Here is a 13,939-nt window from a genome sequence, read left to right on the forward strand (position 1 = left end):
ATAAATCACAATTGTTTTATAAGTACCATATATGTGAATTAGCTTATGAGAAACTCCTCAGCCAAGAATAATGAATGAGGTCCTTATTTCACAAGAAGATCTCAAAAAATAAGAAGAAAGAAAGATGTTGAACAGTCGTTTTAAAATTGTATACTTGCTATATATATGCAAAGGATATAATGGGATATTTCCTTTAAGAAGAATAAAATATGCTTGATGATCTTGGACCTCTATTCCCAAAAGATATATTGTACCAAGAGTGAAGTGGTGGCAAACTAGCAAGTGTTGATGTGGATGAATTTTAACCCGTTCTAGACAAAAATGGGAAGGTGGAGGGAGCATAGAGAAAGTTTGGAAGTAAGCTGAAGATGTTAGAGATGCAAAACCAGAGGCGAGTAGAGCAAAATCATGAAGGATCTGACTCTAAGGGCGAGGATATAAAAATTACCTGGACACTAAATGGTGGTATTAATAAATTCATGCCTTCTGTAATCCTTGGGACCCTCTTAATTTTTTCATCTTGTTCCTCCTTTTCAACAACTGGCTGATTCTTCTTTCCAGATAAGGGACGATGAGGGTTTGGCTGGCAGTGGTCAAGGCGGATAGTAAAATGCCAAAAAAAAAAAAGGAAGTTGAGAGTGTTGTCCTGGTCATTCTCTTCTCATTAACCTGCATAGCATAATTAAATGGTTCTCACCATTCAGATCTCAACTCTAAGTTTACTCCCTCAATGTGACAAGTGACTAGGTCTCTATAACTTGCTGTATGAATTCTAACATTTCATCATTGCAAAGGCAATCTAGGAAGGCAATCTAGGATGCAAAGGCAATCTAGGATGATCTATTATAGTTACAGTTTGTATTTTGGATAACCTTTTGACTAATGTCTTTCTGCCTCTTTAGTCAATATGCTCTTTGAGAGTAGAAAGCATGCTTCTTTTGCTTAGCACCTCATGTAACACCGGACTTAGGTACAAAAATATTTTTGAACAAAAAAAGAATGTAGCAATGAAATTCCATGAGAAGCATTTAGACTTGTTTTTTATAATGTATAAACTTTTCTATTGATAAAGTACTGAATAAAATTGAAAATATAAATCTCCCATACTCAGAATGGAACTTGAAAGTATGGTCAGAGATGACTGATGAACAGAATTTCTTTTAATTTAAACATTTCTTTTTTGCTTGTTGTGGTTTCCATTTTACCTAAGTAAAAGCGATAATTCAATTTATGTGTGTAGTTTCAAAATAAAAAAATTGCCATACTCTAAAAAGTATTAAAAAGGAATGTAGAATGAGACAATAAATGAATTGAGAGTGTAACTTGGAAAAACGTTCACATTTAGGGTAATGGAGAAAAAAGATAACAGTAGGAAAGGAGATAAAGAAATATTAAACAGTTAATATAATCACAAGACAATTGTGTGACATCATTAATTAAAGGGGAAACATCTGAGATCTTATTAACTTCACAAAAAGGCAAGGAAAATAAGTGTTCATTGAGCACCTGCTACTTGCTGTGCTTTGCAAGCACTTTAGTATAACTTGTGTCTCACGATTACTTTTCTTTTTTTTATCAGATGAGGTAGCCACTTGTCAGAAAACTTAAATAATTCACTTGCTGCAATAAAGCGAGTAGACTATGAATTTTAAAGTGAGACTTAGGTTCAACCAGAACTCATTGTCATGGACATTCTATCTCTTTTTAAAGATTATGCAGTTCTATAATATTTCCAAAAACTTAATAAAATCCTTATCAACTCCTGTAAGAACAACACTTCCAAAAAAGGATATACAGCTGCTGTGTTTATAGAGATTCATAGGAAAATAAATAGATCAACAGAAGGTAATTTACTGTGTGGAAACTTGGAAAGGAAAGGGCCTGTGCCTCATTCCTTTCCTACTGGGGAAGCTTAGGAAATGAGCAACCTCAACCAGTTCTCATTTGTAAACATGCTATTAACCTTGACCCAGCATCTCTTACTAACCTGATACTGTACTTACATAGAAAAGAGGAGTCCCAGGGCTGGACGTGGTGGCTCATGCCTGTCATCCCAGAACTATGGGAAGCCATGGTGGGTGGATCACTTGAGGTCTGGAGCTTGAGACCAGCCTGGCCAACATGGCGAAACCCTATCTCTACTAAAAATAAAAAAATTACCTGGGTGTGGTGGCACATGCCTGTAATCCCAGCTACTCAGGAGGCTGACACAGGAGAATCACTTGAATCCAGGAGGCGGAGGTTGCAGCAGTGAGAGGAGATCTCGCCACTGCACTCCAGCCTGGGCAACAGAGTGAGACACTGCCTCAAAAAAAAAAAAAAAAAAAAAAAAAGGAGTCCTTATCTAATAAATAGTTATATCAGGATATATCCAGTATCCAGACAGCCCAGATTGCAATATTGTAAATGAAGCTGCCATTGTCAATTTATGCTGCAGGGCTGCCTGGAGAATGAGAGCTAGTGAGTTGTACAATTAACAGAGTATAAAAAGATGTTTCCCCCAAATTAAAGTGGAACCTTTTGTGAGCTATATTTTTATGTATCTGTTCCAAAAAATTCTGTTATTCTGAAAACAAAAGGTGTTCTAAGAAAAAAGAAAGTGGACATTTTGGCATGTTGTCTGACAGTTTCAGCCTCTTCTAGGAAAGGCTGTTTCATCTGTATTTGTTTGCGGTATTATTAGTAAAGATTGGTGCTGGGTAATAGCTGTGATTACTACGAATCTGCTTTGAGGATTTAAATGTTTGTGCTATTACAGAAATCAAAAGCAAAAGTGAAGAAGAGAGAGAATACTGACAAGAGGGGAGATGGCAGGACAAATATCCTGGGAGTCCTGCTTTCCATGATCAGCTAAGTATACACAAGTGAAGCATCCAAAAATTGTTCAATAAAAATGTTTAAGAGTAACTCATTAGGCTGACATTTCCCTTATATACTCTCTGTAAATGTGAGCCTTTTAAGTACAAATAGCTTATTTTATGGGAAATTAAGTTATTATATTAAAATTAAATGTTTACTGTGCATATGCAAAGATTTCCAGTGACTTCCAGAAATAACATACTTGCTCGCAATATGTGACTCTGGTAATGAAAATAAGTTTTTAAAATAATATCTTCCTATAAGTCAGATTCTCCCAATACATGAGTTTAACACTCTGCAGGCAAAACTTTTTGAAACTTCAGGGTCAGTTTATTTTGATGACTAAGGAACTAACCCTTCTATAAGAACGGCATTATTCCAGAAGTGTAAAACAGATGTACTTCCAAATAGCCAACATAGTAAAGAAATAAGCACATAAATGACAGGGAGATTACCAAATTCTAGCCATAGCAATGTGATTCTTGACCTTAATTGGTTTATAGAAAAATGAACTCAGTTTACTCTGTGCTAAATAGTCTAAATAGTCTCCTAATCATTGTTTAAAATCATTAACCAATTTTAGATTCAAAAATCCCTATAGAGCTAGTCCTGCCCTCCCCACCACTCTTCAGCTGTGCATTATGTATAAATGCTTTCATCTGAGAAACATCTCAATGGCAAAACCGTTTGCAATTCACAGCATCTGCCTTAATGGTTTATTCCTGGGGGCTAATATTTAAAACAACTCCTATTTTGTACAGCGCTTTACTACACCACTTGGAATGTTTCTTCTGATAGACAAGTAAAGGGACAATTTTCAGTATCTCTACTTTAACTCCAGGGTCCCCAAAAATGAATTTGGCATATGTCATGTAGCCTGTATTTCACAGACTTCCTTAAAATGGAGTCTCCAAATTTGTTGAAAAAATCCACCCATATTATTGCATGATAACAATAATAAACAGAATGGACTATTTTGTGTATATCTTGCAATAATTTTAGCTTCACCAGTACTTTCGATGTTTATTATTGTCGATTATTTTATAGAATTTTAACTTCTAACTGGAAAAGTTTTAAAAGTATGTATATTTTCTGTTAAGTTTTAAAATAAGATTAAGGTAGACAGTAAAATGGATTCATACTAATGAACACCTTCTGTTATAAACAATAATATGGAGTCACCTATTCCAATTTGTGTTTTTGTAGGAATGTAGGAAGCTTTGGTCTGTAATAGATACCCCTCAGGTCACTTGTCCATTTTTGGCACAGCGTGATCTTATCAACTAGATCTTCATTATATGGAATGTAAAACTTTTATGAGCCTGAAATGGAATTCTGCTTGTATAACATTTGTGATTACAGCAAACTGATTACAGTGTCTTCACATATCCCTGGACTCATTAATCTCAGAATTTGAGAGATTTGAGGAACTGTAGTTCGACCCCCTCATCTATGGTAAGAATCCTTCCATAACAACTCCAACAGATGTCACTAAGCTTCTAGTTTAACACTTTCATGTCACTAAGCTTCTAGTTTAACACGTTCATGTCAGAAAAATCACCAAGTCCCAAGGAATTATATTATTTTGTGGGAAAATTATAATGGTTAAAGTGCACTGTTTTTTTTAAATGTTAAGAAATTTGTATTCTATTAATTTTGTCACTTGAATAGTTCTACATTACCATATAAGATCACCTGAATCCAACTTCTTCATTTATAACAGACCCAATATATCTCAATTGGCTCTCTCTCCCTCCCTCCCTCCCTCTCTCCCTCCCTCCCTCTCTCCCTCTGTTACCTATAGCCATTAAAATCCTATTTAATACAGAGTCATCCTATCCTTAAGACTCATAGAAACCAATTCATAGGCTTGGAAAATCATTCTTCTGGTTTCTAAATAATACTTAGAGAACCAGCCTTTGATGACTACGCATCTTTGTAGTCATGTGGATTAATCTTTTTATATCTTAATTTTACCAATAAAATATGGTGATTATAATAGTCCATATTATTATTTTAGGATAGACTATTAATAATATAGAAAAGAAAATGCCTAGGAATTAGACAGTGTGCTGAATGAGCTAATACTCATGCAATCACATTGGGATCTTTGTGACAAGTCTATTGATCTGTGAATCATCAGGTAGCATTTGTAAAAATATTCAAATATTAACAGTTAACAAATTCATTATCTATTTATTGAAGATCCACTAAACTTCAGTGAGTTTTATAGATGGTAGGGATAAGAAAGTGAGCAAGAAATCCTGTGGTCTAGCAGGCTGACTAAGACCAAACAGGCAATGACAAACAGCATGAAAAGTGAGAAGTGAGACAAAGATTGCTATGTGAAGATACAGGAGGGTCATCTAGCAGAGACTGTGGAAGATGTAGACTCTTCCAGGTGAACTATTTAAAATTAATGAACAGTAAAGAATAAATCTGTTAACTAAATGAATTGAAAAAAAGGCAAGATGTTTCTGTTAGGAGAAAAATTCTGTGTGAAGACTGATGATAATATACTTTATGAGACGAGTTACAGAAAGGTTATTGAGGTTGGAGAATGGGAGAGGATAGTGGATCAGTGCTGGAGGGACACAAAGGATCCAGGTCAGAGGGACTTAGAAAGCAAGCTAAAGAATGTTGACTTTATGGGTTATGATGGTATTTTCCATGCCCTCCACATACTAGGTATTATAAAACATTTAATCTTTGCTAAATTCATAGGCAAAATGTAAAATCTCCTCCTTTTTATTTTAAATTTTATTCAGTTGTGGATAGAAGCATCTTTAGGAGAGGGCTTCATTGGCTGTGATGTATCTTTCACTATGAACTGCGCGTTCATGTTCTCCATCCCTTTAGTGATTGCGTTGTTCATCTTTTGCTTACTGATTCTTAAGAAATTGCTGGAGACTATGAGTATCAATTGTTCTTAAGGATTTTTTTCCAGTCTTTTTTTTTTTAATTTGTTACTCTTTAAAAAATGCTAACTAGAGATTTTATAATTATATAAATACATTTGTAGCTTCATAGACTTCAAGGATGTATGCAAGGTAGAAAAATGCATGTGTGTGTGTGTGTGTGTGTGTGTGTGATTCAAATTTTTATATGTACTTGTATAGATAGTCTAGCTACCACTTGGAGAAATAAGTGGAACGGAGCAAAACTGAAAACAGATAGACTAGTAAGAAATTTGCTGTGGTCATATCTAGATTAATGGAAGGGGTCATCTCTAACAGGAAGAACTGGAATTATTATTAAGGGTGATATTAATAGTTAAACTAAAATTAGAATCTCTACTAAACGTATGTTTTGGTGAAGAAGCCCATCAGTAACAGCCAGTACTTTGTCTTTCAATTAATGTGTTAGTCAAATACCAGTCATGCCAATACCCTCTATAAGGAAGGAGAAGGAAATAAACTTTCCTGAATCACCATGTAACATGAATTTTGTATATTCATTCATTTACTTGGTACAAGAAAACTGTGGGATTGAGATTATATCCCATATTTTTACAGATGAAGGAATTGAGGTTTATGAAGTTTAAATAACATTTCCAGTCATTGAAAACCAGGATATAACAGAAGATATTTGGTTCAAAACCTGAAAATTGGTACTGTCATATAATAAGAGAGAGAGGAATAATTCAGAAAGTGAAAAGAATTAAAAATGTGACCAAGTATGAATAAAGAAACTTGGCAAAGAGACTTGGCCACATTGAATTATCATTAGTTGGTATAATTAAGATTTAGAAGTCAAAAAGGGAAAGCTCAATGTCAAAACCATTATCTGAATATAAATTTTCAATAACTGCTCAGGGGTTAGGAAATCAGAGGACTAGCAAGCCATCCAGGAAAGCACCACCTTATGAGGTGTCCATTAAAACACAAAAAGAGAAAGAACAGAGACCATTTACACAAATAAAACAGGAGAAGTGAGACTTGGAGATGGAGAAAGGAAACCAAAAGCAAAAAGGGAGATATGAGTGTTTAACAAAATAAGAAGATTTAATAAATGAAGGAATTAAATTTGTACTCAGAACCAAGCAAACATAAAAGAGCAACACAAGGTCAATGTGTGATATACAACTTTTGATGGTCATGAATAGGCTCACACATCTAAAGATACCTCAATTAATATCTTCCCTACCAGAATCACTTCATAGAGTGATAGCATGGTTAATTTGAATCTAAATCATCGTGGACTGACAGGACGTTTGCCTGCTTCTATTCGCTAGTGCAGTTTAGTTTGTCAAACTGGAAGACTGCAACACAAACAGGCCAAAACTCTGAGGTTTGGGTGCAAAGGGCAGATAATGCATATGACACATTAGATATGAAAAACTGTTCTTAAGAGACAATTTTTGAAATTTATATTGGAAAGGTATTCATGAAGAATAACGACCTAACTGTCCTTTAAGCCTATGTCCCAAGAATCAGTTCCTCAGATATAATCTGCAATAATTCCTAGGGAGTGTGTCAGTTATTTTTAACACATGAGAGTGAAGTGTACAGGGCAAGAAATGTTCTCTGCACATTTCCCTGTAATTAAGAGAGAGACTCTTCTTTAACTAAGATCCTGGATCATACATTGCTCATTATACTTCATATTTCAAATTCTTCATTCATTGGGAATTAATGAAATAACATTGTTGGATTCTAAAAACAGATAAGCAAGCAGGAAAGAGAACATGCAAACAACCAAAACACCCAGGCGATTACTCTGTGACTCACATGAATAATGTCAATTATATGGGACAAACCATTGGGATGTTATGTACTCCATGGAGAAATAAAGACTTTTCCAGATGGCTAGAGTTATCCAATATTTGACCTTCTATAGCAATGGTCTTCAGTCATGATATACTCTAGTTCATAGTTTTATTACTGTATTACTGAGGAACAAATATTTACTAATCCTTACATAGACTTCAAATTAGCATACTGGCCTAGGGCCTGTGATTAATGAGACTGGATCTGAAAAACCATGCCATGGGTAATTAACATTGAAAAGCACGATCCAGTGAATTAATAATGCATTTCTGACAACAACTAATAATCATTTATACCAGATGTAGCTTCTCTGTAATAATAAACTGCTGAAATGTTTTAAGCTTCTAAAGTAGTTTGTTTGCCAGGACTTAAAAAAAATAGAACCTGTTCAAATACATTTAGATGAATAACATATCTCTAAATCACCTACCTGTAAGTTTATGGTTTTTATAAAATAATTTAGATTCTATAAAAGTGCCATGATATTCTATTGTATATGAGAACACAAAGTTACTATCTATTCTGATGGGTGGACTTTTAGTCTGTTTACTGACAGTAGATTACTAAGCAGCAGAAAAAGGCTTTTTTTTTTTTTTTTTTTTTTTTTTTTTTTTTTTTTTTCTCTTTTTTTTTCTTTTATTGTAATTATTATTATTATTATTATTATTATTATACTTTAGGTTTTATGGTACATGTGCCCAATGTGCAGGTAAGTTACATATGTATACATGTGCCATGCTGGTGCACTGCACCCACCAACTCGTCATCTAGCATTAGGTATATCTCCCAATGTTATCCCTCCCCCCTCCCCCCAACCCACAACAGTCCCTGAAGTGTGATGTTCCCCTTCCTGTGTCCATGTGTTCTCATTGTTCAATTCCCACCTATGAGTGAGAATATGCGGTGTTTGGTTTTTTGTTCTTGCGATAGTTTACTGAGAATGATGATTTCCAATTTCATCCATGTCCCTACAAAGGACATGAACTCATCATTTCTTATGGCTGCATAGTATTCCATGGTGTAGATGTGCCACATTTTCTTAATCCAGTCTATCATTGTTGGACATTTGGGTTGGTTCCTGGGTTCACGCCATTCTCCTCCTGGGTTCACGCCATTCTCCTGCCTCAGCCTCCCGAGTAGTTGGGACTACAGGCGCCCGCCACCACGCCCGGCAAATTTTTTGTATTTTTAGTAGAGATGGGGTTTCACTGTGTTAGCCAGGATGGTCTCGATCTCCTGACCTCATGATCCCCCACCTCGGCCTCCCAAAGTGCTGGGATTACAGGCGTGAGCCACCGCAGCCCACCAGTTAGAGAAATTTTAAATGGCTAAAGTAGAGGAAAATACTGAGAAATATTATTTTGTGTAAATAATCTTAAGTACAGTTTTCAAGTGTTGAATGGCTTGATAACAAGTTTTCTGTTTGTAATTTAAAAAGTCACTAAAATTATGTGCACTGCAATGGGATTAAGTTAATAAATGTAGGTTTTAAAATATTTTAAATTTATTTTTCTTGGAAATTAGGATAAAATCAAATTACAATGGTGATATATCCTGCTTTTTTCTGATCCATGTTTCATCACATTAGTAAAAACTGATAATGTAACTATTGATTCAGAACTTACTCTTTATCAAGCAAAGTGTTAAGTCAATGTACTGTTTCATTTCAATTTCCATCAACTCTATGTATTAGGTATTATTATCCCCTCTCGCACCTGCCTATTAGCATAGTAGGAAGCAGGGGTTCAGAAATATTAGCACCTTGTGCAAAACCACTATTTTTGCACAAGTAGCATTTTGTTGTTGTTTTGTTTTGCACAATGTTTTTGTTTTGTTTTGTTTTGTTTAGTTTTTGCTACTGGTGGTGGAGCCAGGATTCTAATGGGCTGTCTCTCCACAGCTCTGATCTAAGCCTCCCATTATGGAGAATCTTCAGAGGAGCACATGTCTTTGCTGGCTAGCATATCAACATTCATGATCCTGGCATGTGGAAGAATACTCTGATTATTGCCCAAGACATTAGCATTAAAAATTCCTTCTAAGGCATTTCTTTATTCTTAAGTAAATCCTGTTAAGGAAAAATAGGAATGTATAAGCAATTAATAAATTAATGTGAGTTACTTTCTAATTTGACAGAATCGGGAGCTTTTAGCAAATAAGGACATTGCCCAGAGAGGAAAAGCAGATAATTCAGAGTGCTTAGAAGCTAGAGTTGGCTTTTTAGGGGAACTAACTTAAGAGTAAAGAGGCTCCTTTATGTCTATTTATTGTTTATGAGATTGATGTAGATGTTACTTTAATAATTGACTTACATAACATTATTGATATTTTTCTACCCTGATTTTTCAACTGATCTGTGTTCTTTATATTTTGACTTCTCTATAATACTTTGCACAAATGATAGTCAATCAGAAATCACAATGTGCTAAGTCTAAATGAACTTGAGAAAGAGAATGACAATTTGATTCAAGATTAACATTATAATTGACATTCTTAAAAATTTCAGCATTACTAGATAAGGATCATGTTACTTTTGTAATTTTTCTATTGATATGTGATAAATCAAAGGGGTAAAGAAAAATAAAGGATACAACACAAATGATTAGAGTTCATTGTAAGCTGGGAAGAAAGCAATTCTTGTTAACTAAGTCAAACTGAAAGAGAATACACCTAAGAAAGTGTAAAGATCACTATTACATTTTGTCTAATTGGTACATCAAATTAATGCAAATTACTCCTGCCCCCAAAAAGGGTTCATAAATGAGAGGTTTTCTAAGGCAGAAGTGTCATTGTAGTGTAACTTTGAGTAGGTACATGTCCCTATCAGCTGATCTTATCTTCCAAGCCTACAATTATTAATCCTCTGTGTGTAATGCTTAAAATGTGGTACTTCACATAAGAGGGCCGTAAAGAAAGAACAAAGACTTGTAAAGTGCCAAAGGAAGAGGATCTCAGGTCCATTTGGTTGATTAACAGTCGTTAGTACGAGGAAAATTACAGGAAAGAATCTGTAGCCCAGGACGGTGCTCTTAACTCCAGATTGCATGATATTGGGAATATAACCAGAACAGAGTTCAGATGAAAAGCCTGGCAGCGGTGACCAGTGGTATTAAAACACATAGTGATCTAATAAATACCCCTTCATGTTGCTCAGTGGTTGGGGAAGGCATCTAATTCATAAGGCGAGTTACCCTCTAATAATTGGAAACTATTATCTGGCTTCTAAAATCCACTTCAAACATCTGTTTGGCCACAACGCAATCTGATAAGATCTTGATGAACAAGATGAAACAGCTCCACCTTAAGCAGGTGAGTGGGACATAGCACACTCGCCACCTAGTGGATATTCACTGTACTTTTCGTCTTTTTTATTCATCTGTTCTAGAATAAATGTAAACCACACATTTCATTTTATAAAATGAAAGTGTGTGTGTGTTTGTTTCTGTTGCCTGATACTGTGGTCAAGACTATTCTGACATACATTTTACAATCTGAATAGTTTGTAAAATGTGAAAATAAAAATCCCTTACACAGATGAATATAAAATTTATTTGGCTAGATCAGATTAATCAAAGCTTGTCCTGTAAAGAGGGTCAACCCTTGTAAAAGTTTCTCCTGCTGATTCTTCCTTTTATTTATGACCTTTATCTAATCTTGGGGTCACTGAAAATGCATCGTCCCTGCTGGACCTTTTATCTAGTTTCTATCCAATATCCATGTGAGGTGGGTTTGCTCTCTCTCTCATCTAAATGTCTTCATTTGAAAACAGAGTTCCTTTCTTCCATGAGTTGGGAATAACTAATGCAGTTTTACCTTTTTAAAATCTTTTCCCCTGCTATATTTCCTCTTCATCAAGGTACTCATTCAAGACCCAAAAATATAAATCTCCAATATTGTAAATTTAAGCTTGATGATACATCAAAGAGCAGCTGTTTTAGGATTTTTCAGGCCTTCCCAGCACCTATCAGATTGCAGGAGAGCTGCCAATCTGCTCTTTCACAATGCTAGTCATGGCCTCAGAGCTTCATTTTACCATCTGGCACATCAGGATCACCTCCCCAGATAGTAATCATCATCCCAACAATAATACAGTGAAATCAGAGTTGGAGGATTGTAAAGAATTTTAAAGATTATTGCATACGCTACCAGAGTTTTCAGGACTGCTTGGTACTTGTCAATTTCATAACCCCATATCTGATGACTGGCTAAGTTTTCTCTGCTTTGTCCTCAGAAGCCTAACACCCATGCCACTGATATGTACTCATGAAGGCGGTTTTATGAGTGACCCTCTGCTGTCCCATACTAGGCAGAGAGTGAGTTACCCAGAAGTATCCACCTAAATGCTAACATTTCCCCTACACTGCTGAATAAAATTTATTTCCCCATACTTGTATTTGAGGGCCAATAATAATTGATGGCTTCTGTTGTTGCCATAATCCACTTTTCTAAGAACCTTTTATATCACTCCAAATTTCACTTCCGCTTTGGTACATTTATGCTCCTTGTGTAAAACCCCTACCCTAATCTCAGTTTACCTAGTGTAAACTTTTCACCACATGAATCAAACATCAACCCATACAATGAATTTCGCTTGGCAAAAAACAATCACAGCAAAATAGAATCAGGAAAAATAATGTAGCTCATAGGAGGAAATGGCATTAATATATAGTTAACAACATTAATGACAATATGGTTATAGATTTACCATTAAATATAATTAGGTTCTCTTATACATTGTAGTATGGTGATGATTCTGTAGTATAAGTGTTATACTTCATCAGCAAAAGTTTTTACATGAAAACTCTGGGACTGAATTCTAGCAAATGTTCATACAGACTAAACAAGTTTGCAAGCCTGGAAACCCAGGACCAAGAAGCATAAAATGGAGAGATAAGATGGTGTGTGTGTGTGTGTGTGTGTGTGTGTGTGTGTGTGTGTGTGTGCACGTGCTCATAGGTTAAAAAAAATGCTAAGAAAGTGACTATTTTTTCAGAAACTTCAGGCAATGGCCTAAAATTTAAACATTTTCAGTCCTGCAGCCTATATCACTTGTGCCCAATTTGATATAGATATCAAACTATTTCTCTCTTCTCTCTTTTTCTCTTTTTTTCATCACATGCCAGTGAAAACAAAATTGAGAAGATTCATATTGGAAACATTTTCAACCACCCAAAATGACACATCAATATTTTTGGTGACCCAGTGGTGTGACGGGATCAGCTTGTACCAGCTTACAAGAGCTGTATGAACCAAGTGTTAAATAGTCAGGAATCAGTCAGTTGTTAAACACAGCCATTCTTAATTTCTTAAAGGTTATATGCCTTTACAATTGAATAAATTCTATAAACAACAATTATCTACTAACATTAAAAAATCACCAATTCTTAATTTTAAATGTTTTATTATCTATGCTTTTGAGATTATTTATGTCTATTTCAACAATACAACAGAAATCATGTAAAATGATGAACTACTGTAAATCCCTTTGTAACTCCTTATTCAGTGATGTCATGGTAATATGTTTAAATCAGCCTTGGTGAGGGTACTTACAGCATGAAAATCAACATATGCTATAATTCAAGGCTTTTTACTCTAGGGAGCTAGCTTCAAACATCTACCAGCATCTCAGTGGATGATAACATAATGCGGATACACAAGGCCCAGATTCCAAACTTAGTTCTATGATATTGGCCTGTTTATTAGATTTTAAAGCCTCATTATACTGATCTACAAAATGAAATGTCGAAGACATTGATTCTTGTAAAGACATTACATTTTAAAATCGAGTTCAACTTTGCTTCCTAATGGGCATAAAGGTAGCATAAAGCAATGACATCAAACCTACAGAAAGACAACGTATTTTAAAATGGCATATAATATATCTCAATAATGTACCTACTTTAGTGGGAGAAGTTTTATTTAAAAAAAGAGATGTTCAGGAAAAAATTCAGATGACTTGATGAGCAAATAGGTTATATTTATAAAATATATAACAATTTAACTTTGCCCATGTGGTTACTTTATCCTACGTGGAAATTGACTTATTTTTTTCCATATTACTTTTTGAAGGAGCTGAAACTCAAATAAAATAGAAATCCACAAATGATGTTTTCCTATTAGTAGGTTAAATTTATTAAACATTATGTAACTATAGTATTTAAATTGACCATTGAAATGCATTTATCATACTTTATTTCATTTCCTTCTGTTATAGACACACTGAAACTTTGCTTGCAATAGAGAGATGTTTCTGTTTTAAATCCTTTCACATCTTAATTGCAACATGACAATGTTTAAGAGAATCTTTTTTA

At 34.7% G+C, this 13,939-nt stretch overlaps 1 long non-coding RNA gene across 2 annotated transcripts in view; it reads left to right on the forward strand.

Annotated features, from left to right (window-relative positions):
- The first annotated feature begins 430 nt into the window (after positions 1–430).
- Positions 431–13,939, forward strand: part of LOC129058800 (uncharacterized) — a 47,412-nt gene continuing 33,903 nt past the window's right edge. For both annotated transcript variants that reach the window (XR_008524200.2, XR_008524199.2), the window contains exon 1: positions 431–4,314. This is a non-coding gene — a long non-coding RNA (uncharacterized LOC129058800). The remainder of the gene's footprint in view (positions 4,315–13,939) is intronic.

Source organism: Pongo abelii, chromosome 3 (assembly GCF_028885655.2).
Source record: "Pongo abelii isolate AG06213 chromosome 3, NHGRI_mPonAbe1-v2.0_pri, whole genome shotgun sequence".
NCBI lineage: Eukaryota > Metazoa > Chordata > Mammalia > Primates > Hominidae > Pongo > Pongo abelii.